Raw genomic sequence first — 19,405 nt, 5'->3', positions numbered from 1 at the left:
TTGCGTAACTTGTAACTTTGATTTGCTTTGAGATTTGAAAATTTGAGGGTTTTGTCCTGTTTTTTGTACAATGTGGTTTTCGAATTTCGTAATGGGTTTTCACTGTGATGCCTCTGTTTTTCTGAATTCTTTCAACATTGAGATGTCTGTTTGAAATGAGTGAATAATAACTTTCCTTTTGAAAACTCGCCGATGTTCAATGTTGGTCATTTTTCCAGTGTAGGTAATAACACAATATTGAAATAGTGTGAGAGACGTTGACAACGGTTTTCCGAAAATTAATAAGATGAATGGACCCTTTTTCTTTTCCTGCGTATTCTCCCTTTATTTTTGTCATAGGAAGTTGATATTCTAGTGACAAATCTACCGAGGCTTGTCGTGTTTTGACAGGAGGGTGGAATGGTTCATTTGCGCGGTGACGTGCGAGCACAAACGGTTCGTGACGAACACTGTGCGCGATGGAGTGTGCAGGGGCCTTAAGAGTCTTAGCCGTGAAACGTAACTGAAACTATGGGGCAATAAGACTATAATAATGTTAGAATACAATATTAGAACGAGAAATTGGGAAGTCTAGATAGAAAATACCAAGATCATTGGTGTCTTGGGTATACTAAACTTTATTCTCTATAACTTACTTATTTTGTCACTAACTTCTTACCCGTCCCACTCGATGCTAGTCGTAACAACATTGTCAAACGTTATTGATCGTAATAGGTACCTACTCTTATCATAATTTTAACCGTGTTCCTAACACTTTAGGACATTTTTATAAAATTCTATTTCAAAAAGTCCGGCTCGTTTTATTTCGATTAATAATGTAAATTCAGAAATGAAGCTTGACCCAATTACTGCCCGCTGTCCCTATAAATTACAGGTCCGTTTGATTGAAAAATAAACATTTGAGGACCTACTCTGGACAACACCAACACGCGTGCGATTCAGCGACACAGCTCTATGCATACAGGGTTGTTTGTAAATATGATTACAGCTACTAGTGTTTTTCAAATCACCCTGTATTCATTACAAATACACATAAAGTTTTTTATTATTAGTTTCAAAACGATTTATATTTAATCTCTTTGCTTACCTGATGATGGGTGGTTAGGGCGAAGGTGGAAGATAGCTTCTATCGGAATCATCACCCATAAAAGAAGTAGCTATATTATTATTACCTCCATCTGCCGAAACACAATAATGCTGTTACCATTTATCAACAAGTATAATAAATCCAAGTCTTTGATCATAAGTAATTAAAATCTCTTTTACATTACTTTCAGCATTCACTTAAGTTTAAAACTGTTGTATAAAAAATATATCACCGTTTTAAGATAATTACTGCGTAGACTTTTCAATCGTTCTAAGAAGACCTTAACTTAGATAGTCTATTTTTTCACCTGGCAATCAATAAAAGTCTGCTAAAAAAACTGGAGCCGAGACCTATCACATTGATAAATTGCTTTTAAAAATAAAACTTTTACCAATCTTTTAGACTAAATTGAATTCCTCGGAGACTGTGTACTGATTTAAAAATAGATTCACAGTTTTTTTTAATAGATTGAAAATAGTTATTCACAATGTGTATTATAGTCACTGATGTGAAAAGAAAAAGAAATATACTAAACTAAAATAAGACGAAAAGGTAGAATAATTTAATTCGAAGCTTTACATAGATAGAGAAATAACCGAGAAAATCATTATAGGTAATAATGTAGATATTATTTATTTTGACAAAAATAAACGAGAAAATCATCCATTGTCTCTATCACAATACTCAGATTTCACAAAGATTGAGTTAAGAAAAGGATGTAAAATAGTTTTAAGGATAATAACACCCAGGGATATGTTATTTCATTGAAAATGTTAATGTATGAGCATGAACATACCAGTTTTTTTTTCCAATAAGTAGAGTTTATTTCGTCAGATTGAATGACCTTCATCCTACCTATATTAACAGACAGATGAAAATCTTTAGAATCTTCCAAAACGTCTCAATCGAGTAACCACGGTCCCTCTACGTCCCTTCGCCCTTAAAACTTGTTTTAAGTTATCGACACTTTCAGAGTCGAAGCGAATTTACGGGGGAACTTGCTACTCACTATCTGTCAAACGAAGTTCAGAACAAAATAGATCAGGGCGTTTTAAGGTCTATTCACATTCAGTGACGTCACAGTACCGGCACAGTACCGGCACAGTACCGGCACAGTGCCGGCACAATGGGAAATAATAGGCGGGTATTAGAATCGCGCTGACCGCTCGCTAATCGTCGGCGCTGACAGATCAATATGTATGTAATTGAAGGGAACATTCCTGAGTGACGCTGATCGCTCGGCGCAGACGCTTCATACATTTCGGCTGTCAGCGCTGACGGTCAGCGTGCGTCAGCGTGACTCTAAAACCAGCCATAGAGTACCCTTTGATACGCCTAAAATTTTTGGTCCTACATTCATATTATAAGCCAACCGGTCTAAACTTTTTTCGTCCACCGATTGTCTAGCCTAACAGTTGTTTTGACACTATTAAAGTTTCGCCTAAAATAACTAATTTTAGAACCCCTAATATTAAATGCACTAAAATTTATTGGCATATTTTTCTTTCGGCACGAAGATTTATCGGCATAATAAATAAAAAAAATAAAAATAAAATTAATTGTTTTAGTACTCCTAGCTGGATAACAATGTCTTGTTTAGGATTTTTAAGTTACTAAAAGGCACTGACACTGACAACTGGGGATGTCTTCTTATAGAGTCTATGAAAAAATATTTGGCACTATGCCGGTACTGTGACTTCACTGATATGTGTGAATCGACCTTTAGATTCGGGGAGCGGTGCTGATACGAGCGATTATGGCAAAAAGTTAGTTTTTTAGACAATAGAAATATCGAGTTGAGATTATTGAATGGATTTATTAAAAAGTAGGGCGAAATTTTGAAACTATTAGAAATAGAAAAATATTGGTGATTAAAACCTAAACTAAATCGTTCAAGATTTATTCATTATTTTTTCTCTTTAGAGTTATTTAAAAAAGTCTGGGTGTTTCATCAAATTATTCATCATAGAATGGTAAATAAGGGTCTGTCCGGTGTCTTTAGGAGTTGGTTTTGTATCGTACCATAGAACTTTACAAATGCTACAAGTTTTTTTTCAGTATACTTATCCACTGCCCTACTACCTACGCCTATAGCATTATTACTACCAAATTCTCTAAATAATTATGTATTATCGGAAGGCCACATGTCTATATCCATCGGAATTGCTATTGGCCATAATTATCGCATTTCCAAATCTCGATTGATAGAGATCAGACAATAATCGGCCGATAATGTGCACACGATCGAAATTAAGATGAAATTCTGATATAATAATTGCACCGTCATTAGCTTAATGACTAATTTGTTAATTTGGACATAATTGTTCGGCACTTTAATGTTTAATGGAATAGGTAATTAGAATTTTGGTGTAATAGCTTTGGATTGATGAATATGTATATTGTGTATGGATCAATTTATAAGTTAAAAATAGCCCATCAGTGTCAATACTGATTCGAGAGACGCTAGTTCAAACCTTGTCAACGCTCTGGACTATTATGGTGTGGAACTTACTCAAAACACAATTATTTTGACCTGAACTGGAAAGGTTACAGTGGACCCGCGGTTATCCGATAGACGTTTTGGAGGCCCATAATCCGGATTTTTCGAAAAAGATGACTTTGATGAAATCAAAGATACTATTTGAACTGTAAATCAATAGTAACATGGGGGCGCTAGATATAGCCAGAGTGCAGGTACCCGCGGCTGGGATCCAATGAACTAATATTCTTACTGACTAAAGCGAAAGAATGGAAGGTGCTGGATGCAGGCCGCTGCTAACCGGCCAGTCTGGAAATCATTAGGCGAAGGTTCATGTTCAGGATTCAGGGTACGTCTTGTGGCTGAAATGACGGAAGGAAAAAAAATGATAGGCGAGAGGAGCGCATTAATTATTATTAATATTATCACAAAAAATGTCCCGTGCCGCTCCATTACCTCAGGCACTGGTCAGTTAAGCGTTATAATTATACTAACTGTAACTGGACAGGCGTAGAAATCTCCTGTCAAAGTTGACCGTGGTCCCCGGGGCGCCCTCACGCCGAAATCAGAAGGTATTAATCAGCCAAGTCATTACCCTTAGTCATTTTCTCGTCAGCTGTCCCATTCTGTATAGTCTGGTTAGAAAAGCCTACCCATCAGAACTGACGGCCGATGGGGCAGCAAGGTTCTGGAGTGGAGGCCGCGTACCGGAAAACGCAGCGTGGGACGTCCAACCTCAAGGTAGACCGACGTCATCATAAAGGTAGCAGGAAGGCGCTGGACGCAGGCCGCTACCAACCGGGCAGCATGGAAAATATTGGGGGAGGCCTATGTTCAGCAGTGGACGTCCTATGGCTGAGATGATGATGATGATGATGATGATGACCCATCTAACTTGTTAGAGCAATACCTATCAGACTTAACCATGTGTCTATCTAAAATATCCAAACCAATTTTATCTTTTTGTATTGTGAGGGAAGACGTAGTTGTAGACGAAGAGAGCCGGAAGACGTAGCGTGAGCAAGCGTCCCACATGGTGGACTGACGATCTGGTGCGGGAGGTGCCTGGGTGCGGGCGGCGCAGGACCGTTCTTTGTGGGAATCCTTAGGGGAGGCGTTTGTCCAACAGTGGACGTCATTCGGCTGAAACGAAAGAACGATTGTGATGGAATATAAACCACGACCTCTAGCATCGTAACAAAATTTTCAGTATAGGAATTCAGTACATAAAATACATAAAACCTTGTTGTAGCTTAATAGGCTGGCTCATAATAAGCATGAATACAATTTCCTTTAATACTCTCATATCCATCGCTTTAATTACTTATCATTAATATTAAAATTTATTGCTTATACTAAAACTAGCTGTTTCCATTTCTCTACCCTAACTTAGAATTCCTCAGGGCAGCAACTAATCAATGTTTCTTCACTCTTAGGCGAGTTCGGACGTCGCTATGTTGATAAGGGTGTTCCAGCCTTGTTATAAGGCTGCTGAATTTTTTATGCTAATGCTAGTTAGTCTGCTGCCGGGATGTATAATACTAGCTTTTGGCTGTGGCTTCGCCCGCGTAATTTTTTTTTGTGCAGCAAAAGACAGGTATTTGACCGCAATCACCCCTGATAGGTATTAGTGTGTTAAGGTTCGGACAAACCAACGCGTGCAGCGATGGCGATGGCGATGGCGACCACTGCGCGTGCAAAAGTTGTTTCACACTGCCGCGACCGCGATGGCGATCACTGCGCGTGCAGATTGTCACTGTCACCACAACTGTCACTTTCGCTTATTGTCAATCACCACGCCTATATTCGGCAAAATGGAAACTGAATTAAATGATTTGTTTGAAGCTTTTCATGCAATTGAGACAGTGGAAACACTTTTTTACACTCAAGTTTATTCAGGCGGCCATATATTATAATATATAGAGTGAGACAGGATTACCTACATGCGGTATAGGTAGTAGGTATTGGTTACTCATAACCAAGCTATATTGCTCGCTTCGTTTGTAGTCCCTAGAGCCCTAACATAGGCCTTTTAATTAGATTTAAAGAAAGGTTTGATAGGAAGGAGGACTGCACTAAGGCTTTCTTGGCCTCAGTAGGGGGAAATGAAACACAACGCGGACGGTTGATATCTGGTTTATTACTGTTATGCTATTGCTATATACAAGATTTACATAATGTACACAATGTGTCCAGTCCAATGTGCCGTCGGTGTAGAGTGCCTACGGTGCACGTTCGTTCAGGGTTCATGGGCCAGTCGGCTAGTCGCGGTCGATGCTGACGTGCTCGTACAGTATCCTTGTGGGCAAGTAAGATTATAACCAATTCATCTTTTTCCTTGAGGGAAAAAATTTGCCCCCATTTCCTTTTACCATTGTCGTTCTTATCGTTAAATCGCACAAAACTACACAGAACTCAACAAAACATCTATCAAAATCAATTTTCATTTTTGGTGCAACAGTCATCTTGACATTTACTTTTCTTAAGGCAAAGGAATTACATTATGCACCCAAACTACAGAGTAGGTACATAATAGTCCAAATATCCTTTTTGTCTTTAATAATAACTCAAAAATACAAAAAGACATCAGTTTTGGTCAACTAGGTATTTCTAGTGGCTCTAAATTAATGACTGAGACGTTTGATGACTCTAGTTAGGTTTTTATTTATGGCATACTTAGAATTGCTCTAGGGCCTTTGAGAAAGCTGCAGACATGTACATTCTCAATTATTTTGTTCTGCAGATATTAAATATCCCAATTTTATTTATGAAGTTGAAGAAGCAGGTTCTCGAGAAAACTAGAATAATTTTTTTATTACATAAAAATAAATTCTGATATTGATACTTTATTCTAAAACCTTTTTTATTATTCAAGTAGGTCAGACTAGTGGTTTGTTATGATTAATTCATTTTTAATTGTGTAAAAACTTTTTAATAGATCCTACTTACTATTTATTACATCGATTTTAAAAAACAGAAACGTCACAGTGACAAATGTCGCGATGATCGCTGATCGCTGCGTGCAGACGCTGCATAGATCGCCGCGACCAATGACAGGACGCGTTGATGTGAACACATCGCTACAAATTCATACACGCTGTCTGGTCGCCATCGCCATCGTCATCGTGCACGCCGGCTGCACGCGTTGGTCTGGTCTAACCTTTACAGAGAGATACCAACTTTTTTACGCAGAACAAGGCAGGTATTTGACCGCAATCGCACCTGATGTTAAGTGAGATGCAGTATAGGATGGTACATATTATCTGCCCTGTAAGTGCCTATTCACTCTCGCCCTGAAAAGGCCCTTTACATGACACTTATCGTTGTAATAAGGCCAATTAACTCAATGTCGTTATAAAATAATAAATTATGTCTGTATGCTATTCTGAGGTTTAAATAATAAGATAGAAGTTTCATTAAAATCCGTTCAGTAGTTTTTGCAATTCTATTCTACTAATAATACGTGGGTAAATATTGTGAAGTAAGGGTCTTTAGATTGAACTTAACGTCTGCCTTTGCATTGTTTATTATTGAAAAGGATCTTACAGATGACAGCTGTCACTTGTGAGCGGGATTGAGGCAGGATTAACATCCTATTCATGATTCCAGTGGATACCTATGTAGCGTTATGTCAAATTGAATTTGAGTCTTTTGAGTTGTTGGTTTGAGATATTTACAACAAAAAATGCACTGTTTGTGAACCGCATATCGTTATATTTTTTTAATTAGTTTTTGTAAATGTATAACTACATTTTACTTGCAGCAACTGTATCAGCCAATAGCACTTTACTTCAGACCTATGAAGCTCCAACTAGCACGATTTCATCCAGCTACCTTCAACTAAATTATTGAGGTCATCGATGCATTAAGCAGGTCCATACAATACAGCAACGATAAGCTAAAGAAAATACAAACAAAATAAGAACACAACAAACTACATTTCAAAAATTAATACACCATAGGAACGTTACGAAATATCGCGTGATATATCAGTTTGCCGAGCTTGATATGTCGGTCGGGTTCCGTGGCTCATCGGCGCTGGCCGGTGGCCAAGCAACCCTGAAAGGTGCTTAGTCCTCTCATACATCATAAGAGCACATTATATCTTAAAGACCTGCGGAGTGTTGCTAATGTTGTGTTACCACGTATCTTGGAACTTACGAGAAAGTAGGTTATACCCGAAGCTTTTCTTTGGGTTTTGATCAGTCACGGAAGATCTTAATCACAATTTGTTCCACCTCAAAAAAGCGTTCGTATAACCAAAGGACGTTTACTGCTTAAGAAAGGCCTTCCCCAAGGATTTCCACAACGACCGCTAAACATCGTCTAGATTAATAATCTGAAACTATTATTGGCATTGTTAGACTATAGGTCTTCTCAATTTTCGACCGCTAGACTATTTGTGGTAAACCCAATCCTTAACAAGCATTTAGCTAACCTGGAGGTGCTAGCTAAAACGTCATTATCATCATCATTGGACGGGACGTCTACTGCAGAACATAAGCCTCCTACAATGACTTGTAGCTTGCAGGAAGTACAACCTTTATGCGTTCATTTGTCCAACTTGTGGGTAGACGACATCCCACGTACGTATAGTATCGTGATATTTTTATTTAACTATTAAAAATATTAATGTATTCTGATCGTCTGCCAAATAACACTCATGTACCATCCCGAAAATGACCCAATTATTTACATCGGCCTTGAGCCCAAAGCCACAGAGTAAATTCCTCTGCCATCCAGATTTGATTGCACTGTCGACGATAAAGGAAAACATCAAGGAAATTAGACCATCTGTAGGGGCCATCTGTGGACGTATTAAATGGGGGCAGCAAACTACCTCATTAGTCTGACCGGGACGTTATGTGCATCATCAGAGTGACCCCGATATGTTTTGTTGTACATATAATTTGATAGGGTCAAAGATTGAACTTTACAATGCGCAGAACGCGCTGCGTAGAGTCGCAGTGATGGGAGACAGAGGTGGGACTAGTTCCTCTTAAAAATTAGCTGTATTACGTTATGACACGTTATTGTCACTCGATCGTCTTCAGGTTATTCAGTCTCCACAAATCAAATCAAATCAAAATCTATTTATTTGCTTGATAAGCGGTACAAGATGTCAATATGTATAAAAATGGTTCGCACAAATCACCTCAACTGGTATGCAAATAGCTTACTACAACTACATAATTTAGTTAATGACTGCTTAAGCACGGACCTCTCTAATTTACCTGAAGAAAATGGAGTTTTTGGTCTACACTCTCTTATTATGATTATTTATTTTAATCGTAACTTATTGTTGATAAACCGGTAAACCGTCTGCTCGTTTGCCTCCTGTCACATAAAAAAAAATAAAAAATGTAGGGCTGAAAAAATGTGCTGTGACTGTCGACAGCAGAATATTGTTTGGTAGTGTTTCACAGAAAAGTTGGTACAGCTCACAAGAGTATAGTAGTTGTTCATAATGCCTTACAGCAAAGTTTTAAGTATGTTTATAATATACTGAAACTGGTCTATTTATAGTTGGAAGTTCTCCCGGCAGGTCAATAACAAGTTACTGGAGGGTAGGCAATCAAATTAGGTGTACACTCGTGTCATATCGCGGCCTGTAGGACCACGTTCATTAGTCAGCGCTCATTTGAAGAACACCGTGTGACCTACATGCGGGGTCGTGTGGTATAAGTTATGGGAGAGTAACGCTTTTTTATGGAAGAACATCGTTCGTTCGTTTCAGCCAAATGACGTCAACTGCTGGACAAAGGCCTCCCCCTGCGCATCCAGGTTCTTCCCGCGACCTTCACTAGATCGTTGGTCCACATAGTAAGAGGCCTGCGTGCCCATGGAAGGAAGAACATGTTAATGTGACAATCACTACAATAATCATCATGATATTAGCCTATAGACGTCCAGCGCTGGACGTAGGTGACCATGACCAATTTTCTGAAAACCCTCTGTTTTAACCCTAAAAATCCGATGAGATTTTAAAGAACTATAAAATTAGATCATTAGTTTTGTATTCAATAGTTGGTTGGTACACAAATTAATGGCTGATCCTCACAGAATTTAATGAGGGATCGTGTCTTGCCACAAAATTATGCCAATTTGATTGGTATTTTGCTACCTAAGTGATTTAGCTATCGTCTTAAGATGTAACAAAAATGCGTTTTTGAGTTTCAAATATCCCATTTCCCATAACATGGGTCATATTTTAAAGAGTGCGCTGTAGGAGAGTTGCCTTTTAGTACAACATGGCGTCGGATGCTTTGCGGTCGCCCGGTCGAAACTCGGCACGTTTTACGCAAAAACTGCAAATGGAGGGTACAGTGTTTGATGTATAGACGTTAATGGTCAAGGAGTTGGGACATTTTTTGTATGAGTTAATAGGGTGCCACAGATGCAAATAATGATAGTATAGAGTTTTACTGACAATTTCATATTGTGCCAATTTGATTTCGATCCTACTTAAAAATGAGAGAACTTGAAGGATTATTTCGCCTATAAGTACTTTTTTTATCCACAACGAGGAAGCTCTTGGCCTGTATCTTACCTGATGGTAAGTGATGATCAGGCCCAAAGTGGAAGCGAGCTTCACCCGGAATCCTCAACCACGGAGGAACTGGCTATCTTACCTCTAACTGCCGGAAAACAACAATGCTGTTTTCATTAGTTTTGCAAAATAGCAAAACTAATAAAACTACCTAAGATCTCACAGTACTTTTCTTAATTTGACGTCCTCTCTACATATTATCTTTTGTCACAATTGATATTACGACCATCGCTTCTCGTGTTCTCTTCTCTTCACGAAATTCTGTGTAAGCACTTTTTTAATCGTAAAACTCTTGTTCTATTATCAGAAAGAAACTTACGTGGGCGTGAATTCGTAGAAAAAAACTTTTTCATTAATATTCATGTTCTTTTTAGATAAAAACACACTAAACCCTCTCAAACTCAATCTCCCATCTTTTAATTTGATGTACTTTTCCGTTTATCTAGTACATTCAGAGGCTTTCTTTCTATCAAACGAGTAAGGGGCACTAAAAGAGCGTAATAGCAGGACTTTCGGGTTGGATTAATTCGTCCCCAGGGCAGTAGGGTATCGTAAGGGTTGACTATGGTATGAAGATTTATGCGCATTGGCTGGAATCGAGTTAGGAGAAATATTGGGAAGACTGTAGGATAAAGGTTTGGCTTTGGATCAATACAGTACGCTTTCGGGAATTTTTTTTCTCTAAAAATATGTAATTTATATCAACTTTTATACCAGTTTCATGAATTTTTTATGTACATCCTGAAATCAAAACGAACTCATCCATACAGCATCGCGATTTCGCGACTGCATGCGTGCGGACGCGGTATCGAAATCGTGCGTCAAGCCACAGAATAATAATAAGTACTACGTACAGAAGGTTTTCTTCGCGAAGGTATTTAAAAAAATGTATGCCCAATGTCGTTAACAATATGGTGTAATTTAGCTTGTCTCAAGAGTCGAGCACCATTTTTTTGAGAAACGTCAGTGATCGGGACTGCGCCGAAGCCATAGGGCTGACTTCGGTAAAATGATGTGTGACGTGAGGTGCCAAACTGTGGAAAATGGCAGAGGAAATACATGATTATGCATGAGTTATATTTTGTGTTTCAATTATTATTCAGGCAGTTAAAATACTGCACAGTATTATACATCACCGTTTTTACATACATAGTTTATTGTCTTTACAATGCAAATGGGTGAAGAATACAAGTTCGTGCGTCAATGCTCGCTTGTGATTTTCCTGTCGATTAGATATCTCAGGAGGTGTAGTCGCGCGTATTTTGTATTCGATGCAAACTCCCGGAGATGTGGTCAAGCTTTCAAAAAGCAACTCAATTGCCGCGTTTGGCGTTTTTAAGTGTGCGGTGTGGAATGTGTGATCGCTGCATTCAGCTTCTAAAAAGCGGTTAAATCGCAGATACTAAAAGTAGAGTGTGCTGTGCCTCTAAGAAAACGTACTCGTATATTTCTTACTGCATTTAAGTAAACAAACATGTCTCTCCTAACCTTTATTCCCGTTTGTATTTACGGCGATCATAAAAGATGGCTACTAAATCGGCCGACCACTTCGGTCAGTTATCTTCAGCCATCCAGCATCAACTTCCCAAAAAAGGTCATATTCCTCCAATTGATTTTGGACCTTGAAGTATTGGAATAAAGGTGATTAGGTAGAGACAATTTCAACAGCAACTCACTGATCTGCCTACTACTGGAATTCATTAACCAAACAACGTAAATTGCAGTAAACACTATTTTATATAGGTAATCAAAAGTGAATTTATTAATTTACGTACGCTATTTATACATGATCAATAATCACGGATTTCTTAATATTATTTCTCACCACCTTTCCTATACACGAAAAAAGAAAAAAGCAAGAAAAATCCGCACACGATAAGAATACAACGCAAGCCATTTTACAAAAAACGTTTATTCCATGTAAATTTTGAATAAAACTGTCCAAAGTGACGTCCTCTGACCCTTATTTTTCACACCTTACCAACCTTACCTTCTGTATTTTCTCCAATTGTAATTCCTCTTCAGTCAAAGTTTGGCCTGTGGTCGACGTTGTGAAAGGGCTTCGAAAAGTTCGCGCCCTGGATCAGGGCTGTCACCGGCTGTTATTGTGACCGGGGGTAGGTAGGAAATCGGTTTATTGAGGTAAATTGTAGGATAGAGCTTTTGGTATGTCTCGAGAATTTCCGACGATGATAGATAGCTAACACTGGATTAGTGTTGATTTTTTGATAAAAAATATTTTTTTGGTTAATCGCATACTTTCTTTCCAAGTATTAATCTTATGAATGTCCATAATATCATAACTACACATTTAAAAAAAATCATGAAACACGGACCGGAAAACGCAATGTGGACAAGCGTCTCATTCGGTGGGCCGATGATCTGGTGAAGGTCATGTTTTTGTCCAATAGTAGATGTATTTTAGTTAAAACGATAGTTGGCACGGATTTTAGTTAATTAATCCAATTGAGATAATTATAAAGTCGTGGATTCGTATCCTATCATAGACAATTATGTTACACTACTGGAAGCCATCTTATTTGACGATAAATCATATCCACAATACCATGGAGCTTCTTATTGCAGGCCATAATAATTTGAATAGGATAAATAGTGTTATAGCTTTCGGACACTTTGTATAACAACAAGGCCATTAAAATTTGCATAAAGGTACAACTAGCTAAGTCAACGGGGCTAGGGTCCCGGGTTCAATTACTAAGCAAATCTATTTAGGAAAATGTATTTTATGCAGACTTAAGACTGTGTTTGCTCGGACTGAAAATTAAATTTAAGTAAAGAGATGAAAGGCTGAATAAATGTGACTAGATTCTAGGCACTACACTATGCCTTTGGACTTCATGTGAGCTCTTAAATTTACATTTTACATGCCTTTTGCTTATTAAATTAAATTAACTACTACTTATTTTATTCTGAAAATATTTTACTAGCTGTACCCGCGACTTCGTACGCCTGAAAATAGTTTTTGCAACATTTTTCTTTAGCACTCCGCGTCTATTGGCTGTAGGGTGATATCATAGCCTAAAGCCTTCCTCGATAATTAGGCTATCCAACACAAAAATATTTTTCTAATCAGACCAGAAGTTTCTGAGGTTAGCGCGTTCAAGCAAACAAACAAATATCAGTGTAGGTTTAATGTTCATACTACGTGTTGCCTGTAGATTTATTAATAAAAACTTTTTATTTAAATATCACCCGCGCGAGTTGGGAAACTGTGGGCGCGGCGATAAACTTATAATCCGGAGTTGTGATGTCCCGAATAAACCGGGGCATAATTTACTTTGCGACTTTTAATGTCGGCGTAAAAGACAATACTGTTACTGGTGGTAGAGTTCCCGTATTTACGAGTATTATACCGATATGGTCGCGCAGAACTTCTGACTGCTCAGCGAATTCGCGACTAAAACAAGTGATAGGAAGTTCGTTACGAGTTGCCTTTAACTAGAATTACCTTAGAGTTTAGACTGCTTATAATGATAATAATAATAATTGTCCGGAGGTTCCTCAGCCTGTGACCCTGACCACCGGTAGCTTGGGCCCTGCTCCGCTGCCGGCGGATAAACTAGTTTTAAGTGTTTTTTTTTATAATGTATTTTTATAACTTTTTCTTTTGTAATTTACATTGTAAAAAAAATATTTAAAATTAAGACAAAAATATAAAAAAGGAATAATAATAAATACTCTTTATTGCACACCAGATAAAAAAAAAACAGAAAGAAAAGGAACACATAAGGTACAATTAGGCTTATCTCACTAGCTAGGGCATAACTTTAAAAGTATGCACAATGCTCTATCTTACATGAAGCAACGCTGACGAACTATACTAATTTATTGTATTTGTTTTCGAACTTGTGTGTGACATAAAAATGTTTCAATTGTTTCTAATCTAATATTACTAAATACCACAATAGTTATTAACAGGCATATTCAGCAACATGTTAATCTCTAAGGAGAAATCCATCATAAATACTTGCCAACGTATTTGAAGCCTTTAAGCTAAAAAGAACGTACCACCTACATAAAAATGCCCTGTAAGTTTTAACTCGAAAACAATAATTACAAAACAACAGACACATCCCCGCGAACCGCATAACAACCCCGTAGCGGTAAATAATATCCCACAACGGTAAGTCAATCAGAGGCAATCAATCCCCTATTATGTCCCCTTCAAGCGGCTCATTAAGGGGACAGTCCGCGTGGTACGTGACCCAACTGCGTTCCAGTATTAGGTTCGGAACGCCATTATGAATTTCATTTTACGTGTTGAACAGCGGCTTTGGATTAGCGGATTGCGGTGGGTTTTATTGTAATATTAAATACATTTGCGGATTTATCAATTTTGTGGGTTGGTACGTGTCTAAGGTATAAATTACTGAAAAACAAAGCCTTCTATTGAAGAGACATATTATCATCTTACTAGCTTTCCGCCCGCGGCTTCGCCCGCGTGGAATTTTGTCTGTCACAGAAAAACATTATCGCGCGCGTCCCTGATTCAAAAACCGGGATAAAAATTATTGTATGTCCTTTCCCGGGATTCAAACTATCTAGGTAATTTATCTCTGAGCCAAATTTCATGAAAATCGGTTCAGTTGTTCAGGCGTGAAAGCAAGACAGACAGACAGAGTTACTTTCGCATTTATAATATTAGTATAGACTAGTATAGATATAGATTTCGTCACAAATGGAAATGACTTAAAAGAGCAACAAGATTAGTTTAAATGCGATTTATTAAGCAATTATTACCTTACCTTTTTACCTTTACCTTGTTACCTTAAGGTAACGTGGACAAGTTCCCACTAGGTGGACCGACGATCAGGTGAAGGTCGCTGGAAGAACCGGGATGCGGGCAGCGTAGGACCGGTCGCTGTGGAAATCCTTGGGCGAAGCCTTTGTCCAGCAGTGGACGTCATTTGGCTGAAACGAACTAACGAACGAGGCAATGATTAATGACCTAGTCAATTTATTGGTAGATTTTGAATGATTGCAACAGAATTATCCAAATTATCCATTTAGGTAGAAATGAATGAGGTAGATACAAAGGACAATGTTCGTTCTCCATACATTGTTCGCCTAAGAACCAACAATTTTGACATATTACTACCCGAAAGCGAAATAATACGATTCTGTGTGTAAGAACAATGATTCCTGATGGACACTTGCCATAAAATTAATGATTAAGAATATTAAATCACAGCGATTTTATAATATGTCGTTTATGACAACATGGCGTCTAATGTATTGTGTGAATGTATGAACACCGATTCGCAAAAAATGTTTTGTATTGTCGTCACGCCGAGTCGCAGCCAAATAGTATAAAATAATAGAACAAGTTTTAGAAATACAACTCGGCATTCCACTTTTATAATATGCCCACATATTGCACGTAAATAAACAACATGAATCGTAGGTTGTTTCCACCCTTGTCATCTGACACATGAAATAAACTCCTATTGTAGATATCGAAGCCGAATCGTATATAATAATAGAATGGGTTTTGGAGATCACTCGGGGTTCCACTTTTATAAAATACCTACTATTGCATAAAAATAACACGAATCATGAGTTTTCTTTTCACCATTTACATCTGACACGAGATAACAAACTCCTATCTCCATGACTACCGTCGTAGTCTATGCCAAAGACTACAATATTTTAAGCAAGAAGTTTCAAACCTTAGCGGCTACAGTAACCCCTGGGCCACATACATCATGATAACATTCGGTCGACACCGGAACGAAGTCTTGCGATTATGCAAAAAAGCATCGTATTCTAGTGCGGCTATATCACGTTCAACCGGGGTTTTTAATTCAACTAAAGTCCTGACTAAAGACTGGAAGAAAATACGCCGCATTGTATGAGCACTTCGTGTTCGTTAAAGCGGCTTCAGATCTAGAGCCTACATAGTTTTCTTTCCAATAATATCCGCAAGTAGCGCTGCATGGTCTTTACAACAAAAACGGCAATAGTTATTAAGGTGCCAAAATTATATGATTACTTTGGCACGGTATTATACACGTTCGAAGATTTGTCATTTTCATTCATTTCATCATCATCATCATCATTTCAGCCACAGGACGTCCACTACTGAACATAGGCCTCCCCCAATGACTTCCACATCGCACGGTTGGTAGCGGCCTGCATCCAGCGCCTTCCCGCTACCTTTATCAGGTCGTCGGTCCACCTTGTGGTGGGTTGACATTGCAGAATATGACTTTTGATAGGTTCATCATAGAATTTGGCGGGGATATCCTCACGGAGGAAGTTCGAAAAAGGGCGAAACAAGATCTTATAATAATGCAAGGCCGAAGCTGTAACGGGCGTGCTCCTACGTGTAATCCGGCGAGTATGCAATAAATAGTAATGTCTGGTAAATAGTGGTAATACGTATCGTTCGTTCGTTCGTTTCAGTCGAAAAGACGTCCACTGCTGGACAAAGGCCTCCCCCAAGGATTTCCACGAAGACCGATCCTGCACCGCTCGCATACAGGCACCTCCCGCGACCTTCACCAGATCGTCGGTCCACCTAGTGGGAGGCCTGCCCACGCTACGTCTTTCGGCTCGTGGTCGCCACTCAAGAACTTTCCTGCCCCAGCGGCCATCAGCTCTACGAGCTATGTGCCCCGCCCCGTCTATGTCTATATGCGCTACGATTACAGGGTATCATTTTGCATAGTCGCAAGACTTCACTCCGCTGCTGTCAAATCAATGTCGCATAATGTTATCGCAATGTGTGTGGCCCTTGGCCAAATCACAGAAGCCTATGCGAAGAAAGAGCACTTGAATGACAATGAAAATCAGGGTTACCATTTTATAAGATCTCCTCACTATTGAGGGTAACAAAGTAACATTAATAATCTAGCCATTAATTACATTTATTACCTATACGAGAAAGTAAAGCAACATGCGTTTTTATTTTAATTTGTAAAATATTTGTAACAGTTTGTTCTAAGTTTAGTTTTACAACAGTATCTATTGCTGTTTCAGCTGTCACTGTGAAGCTTTGGGAAAATAAATAAATAGAAAAAATATTAACATAAATATTTATTTAAGTTTTTATGTTCATTATCATAATATGTCAATTTAAGTTACACTGTGTGACAGTCTTTGACACTAAACAAACTCTTCAGCTTAATAATACCTACCTACAGGGCGTTTTTATAGTTACTCTTGCTGATGAAACAAGAAGGGTTGATTCTACTACTGAAATACAACTACTTTTCTTACAGGACCAATATCAAATTCTCAAAAAAATTCACATCCTCGTGATGGTGATAATTTCTATGGAGAGGTTTTTTTTTTATATTCGGTCTCTTGGGATAAGTTATTCCATTTGAGCAGTAGAATTAATCCTTTTTATTTGATCACATATAAAAATAACACAAGTGTTTAGGAAAACTTCTTCTTTGGTATGGTATCACTACGGAGTTATAATGGCGGCAACTCTGTATCACTGACTTGTAACTTTCAAACAGTATGAATAATAAGGGCACCACATTGGTTTTCTTTCTGAAAAAAGGCTTTCACTTTTAGAACTAACCCTTTAGCACTATTTCATTGAAATAAAAATACAATAAACGCACAGAAGACTGAAATTGAGTCAACTGACGTGACATTTATAATTTGTTGACATTATGACAGTTTGACAAGACTAGGGATTGAAAAAGTTTTAATTGAAAAAGTAAAATGAGGATTTATTAAAACGATTCACAAGGATATAATCGATTAAAAATATTTATAAAATGTACTGATACTTGCCTGTAGCGATTATCCAATCCTGGTTTCTACTGAAAAACTACCTCGTGGCAAGATTTTAATAAAATAATAAAATCTTTATCTTCTCTTTCACAATCTATAAAAGTTCATTTGGTCTATTATTATACATATGCTATGAATGAGGGTTTTCGCGATTGAAAAATCCGCGAGATGGCAATACGTAGACGCGAGGTCCAAATGCTGCATGATTGGTGGATTTTGACATATCTGTCAATGTCATGTCAAAAATAACCAATCATGCAGCATTTGGACCTCACGTCTACGTATTGCCATCTGGCGGATTTTTCAATCGCGAAAACCCTCATTGGCATAGATCATGAGAGACTGGCAACTATACTAGGTTGATATTTATGTTTCTCTCACTTCAACTGGCATTGGATTCAACATCGGATTCTGACACTTTTACAGTTATGATACCATGAATATCAGTTTATGGTCCTAATTATTTTTATTTTATTTACGACCTTCGACCAGTTGGACATTTTAGATAGCTTCTTGTAATAGTGTCAATATCTTTTTAGCTTTTAACGCAAATCTAGTCTTCAAAGCAGTTTAATCGATTTATTTTATTTTCAAAATCGATATTTTATTGTCTATGATGGCCGCAGGAACATCACTATACATGGACTCCCAGCAATAAAGTACGGTAATGCCTCGTACAGATTTTATCGGCAAAAATTATGGAACTTGATAGGTTTTAGACCATGCCACGCACCAAAACGTCCGGAAGTTGTAATAGTATTATAGAATAAACGTTAAAAGACTTATTAATTTAATTTTTCAATGCTTAAGTGTCCATTAGAATGAAAGGGTGCTTAATGTATTAAAAAAAATAGAAAATAATTATGATGGGTTAATGTTTTTGGGCGGTTTTTAGGCGGTTTCTGACAATGTCCTTTAGTAACCTTTTAAAAAAACTTTTCAATTTATAACATCAAGAACATTTTTAAATCATGCCTGTTTTTTTTAATAATAAACACATAATATGAAATTTTTAATCCTAAAACAAAAGAATATCGCACACTTAAATTAATGACCAGCGATGTAACTTGATTTGTTTTTTTAAATAAAGCCAAAACCCGGGCGCGGTTTTCACGGTGCCCCCATGGGAGTTTTGAGGGATGTATTTTTTCACGGATTGCGTCAGCTGAGAAATTGCTACGCAAAAGTAATGTTGCGTGTCTTTGGCCCGGATTTTTTGAGTTATTACGTTTTGCAATTTGGCATTTTAAATTTTAAATGATCACTCAATTTTGGAGTCTATAATCTTTGATATTTAAGTAGGTTTTCGGCTGGATTTGCTGGACTAACCTTATTTGTAATAACACAGCCAAATAGAGAGCCTCCTCCTTTTTTATGTTGGTTAAAATCTACATTTCTGTCAGTCCCAAACATCACTGGCTGAGTTTCATTCATCCTGACTTCACAGTCATCATCATCATTACAGCCACAGGACGTCCACTGCTGAATAAAGGCCTCTCCTAATGATCACCATAAT

The 19,405-nt window shown here is 37.8% G+C and overlaps 1 long non-coding RNA gene across 1 annotated transcript; it reads right to left on the bottom strand.

Annotated features, from left to right (window-relative positions):
• Nucleotides 1–16,940: 16,940 nt before the first annotated feature.
• LOC135080433 (uncharacterized) lies at nucleotides 16,941–18,803 on the bottom strand. The gene is made up of 2 exons (XR_010259011.1): nucleotides 17,715–18,803; nucleotides 16,941–17,640 (listed from the first exon to the last, which is right to left on the bottom strand). It is a non-coding gene; the product is annotated as an uncharacterized LOC135080433 (long non-coding RNA).
• Nucleotides 18,804–19,405: the final 602 nt, after the last annotated feature.

Source organism: Ostrinia nubilalis, chromosome 18 (genome assembly GCF_963855985.1).
Source record: "Ostrinia nubilalis chromosome 18, ilOstNubi1.1, whole genome shotgun sequence".
Lineage (NCBI taxonomy): Eukaryota > Metazoa > Arthropoda > Insecta > Lepidoptera > Crambidae > Ostrinia > Ostrinia nubilalis.
Note: the sequence above shows the minus strand (reverse complement) of the source record. Positions and strands in the feature narration are given on the sequence as shown.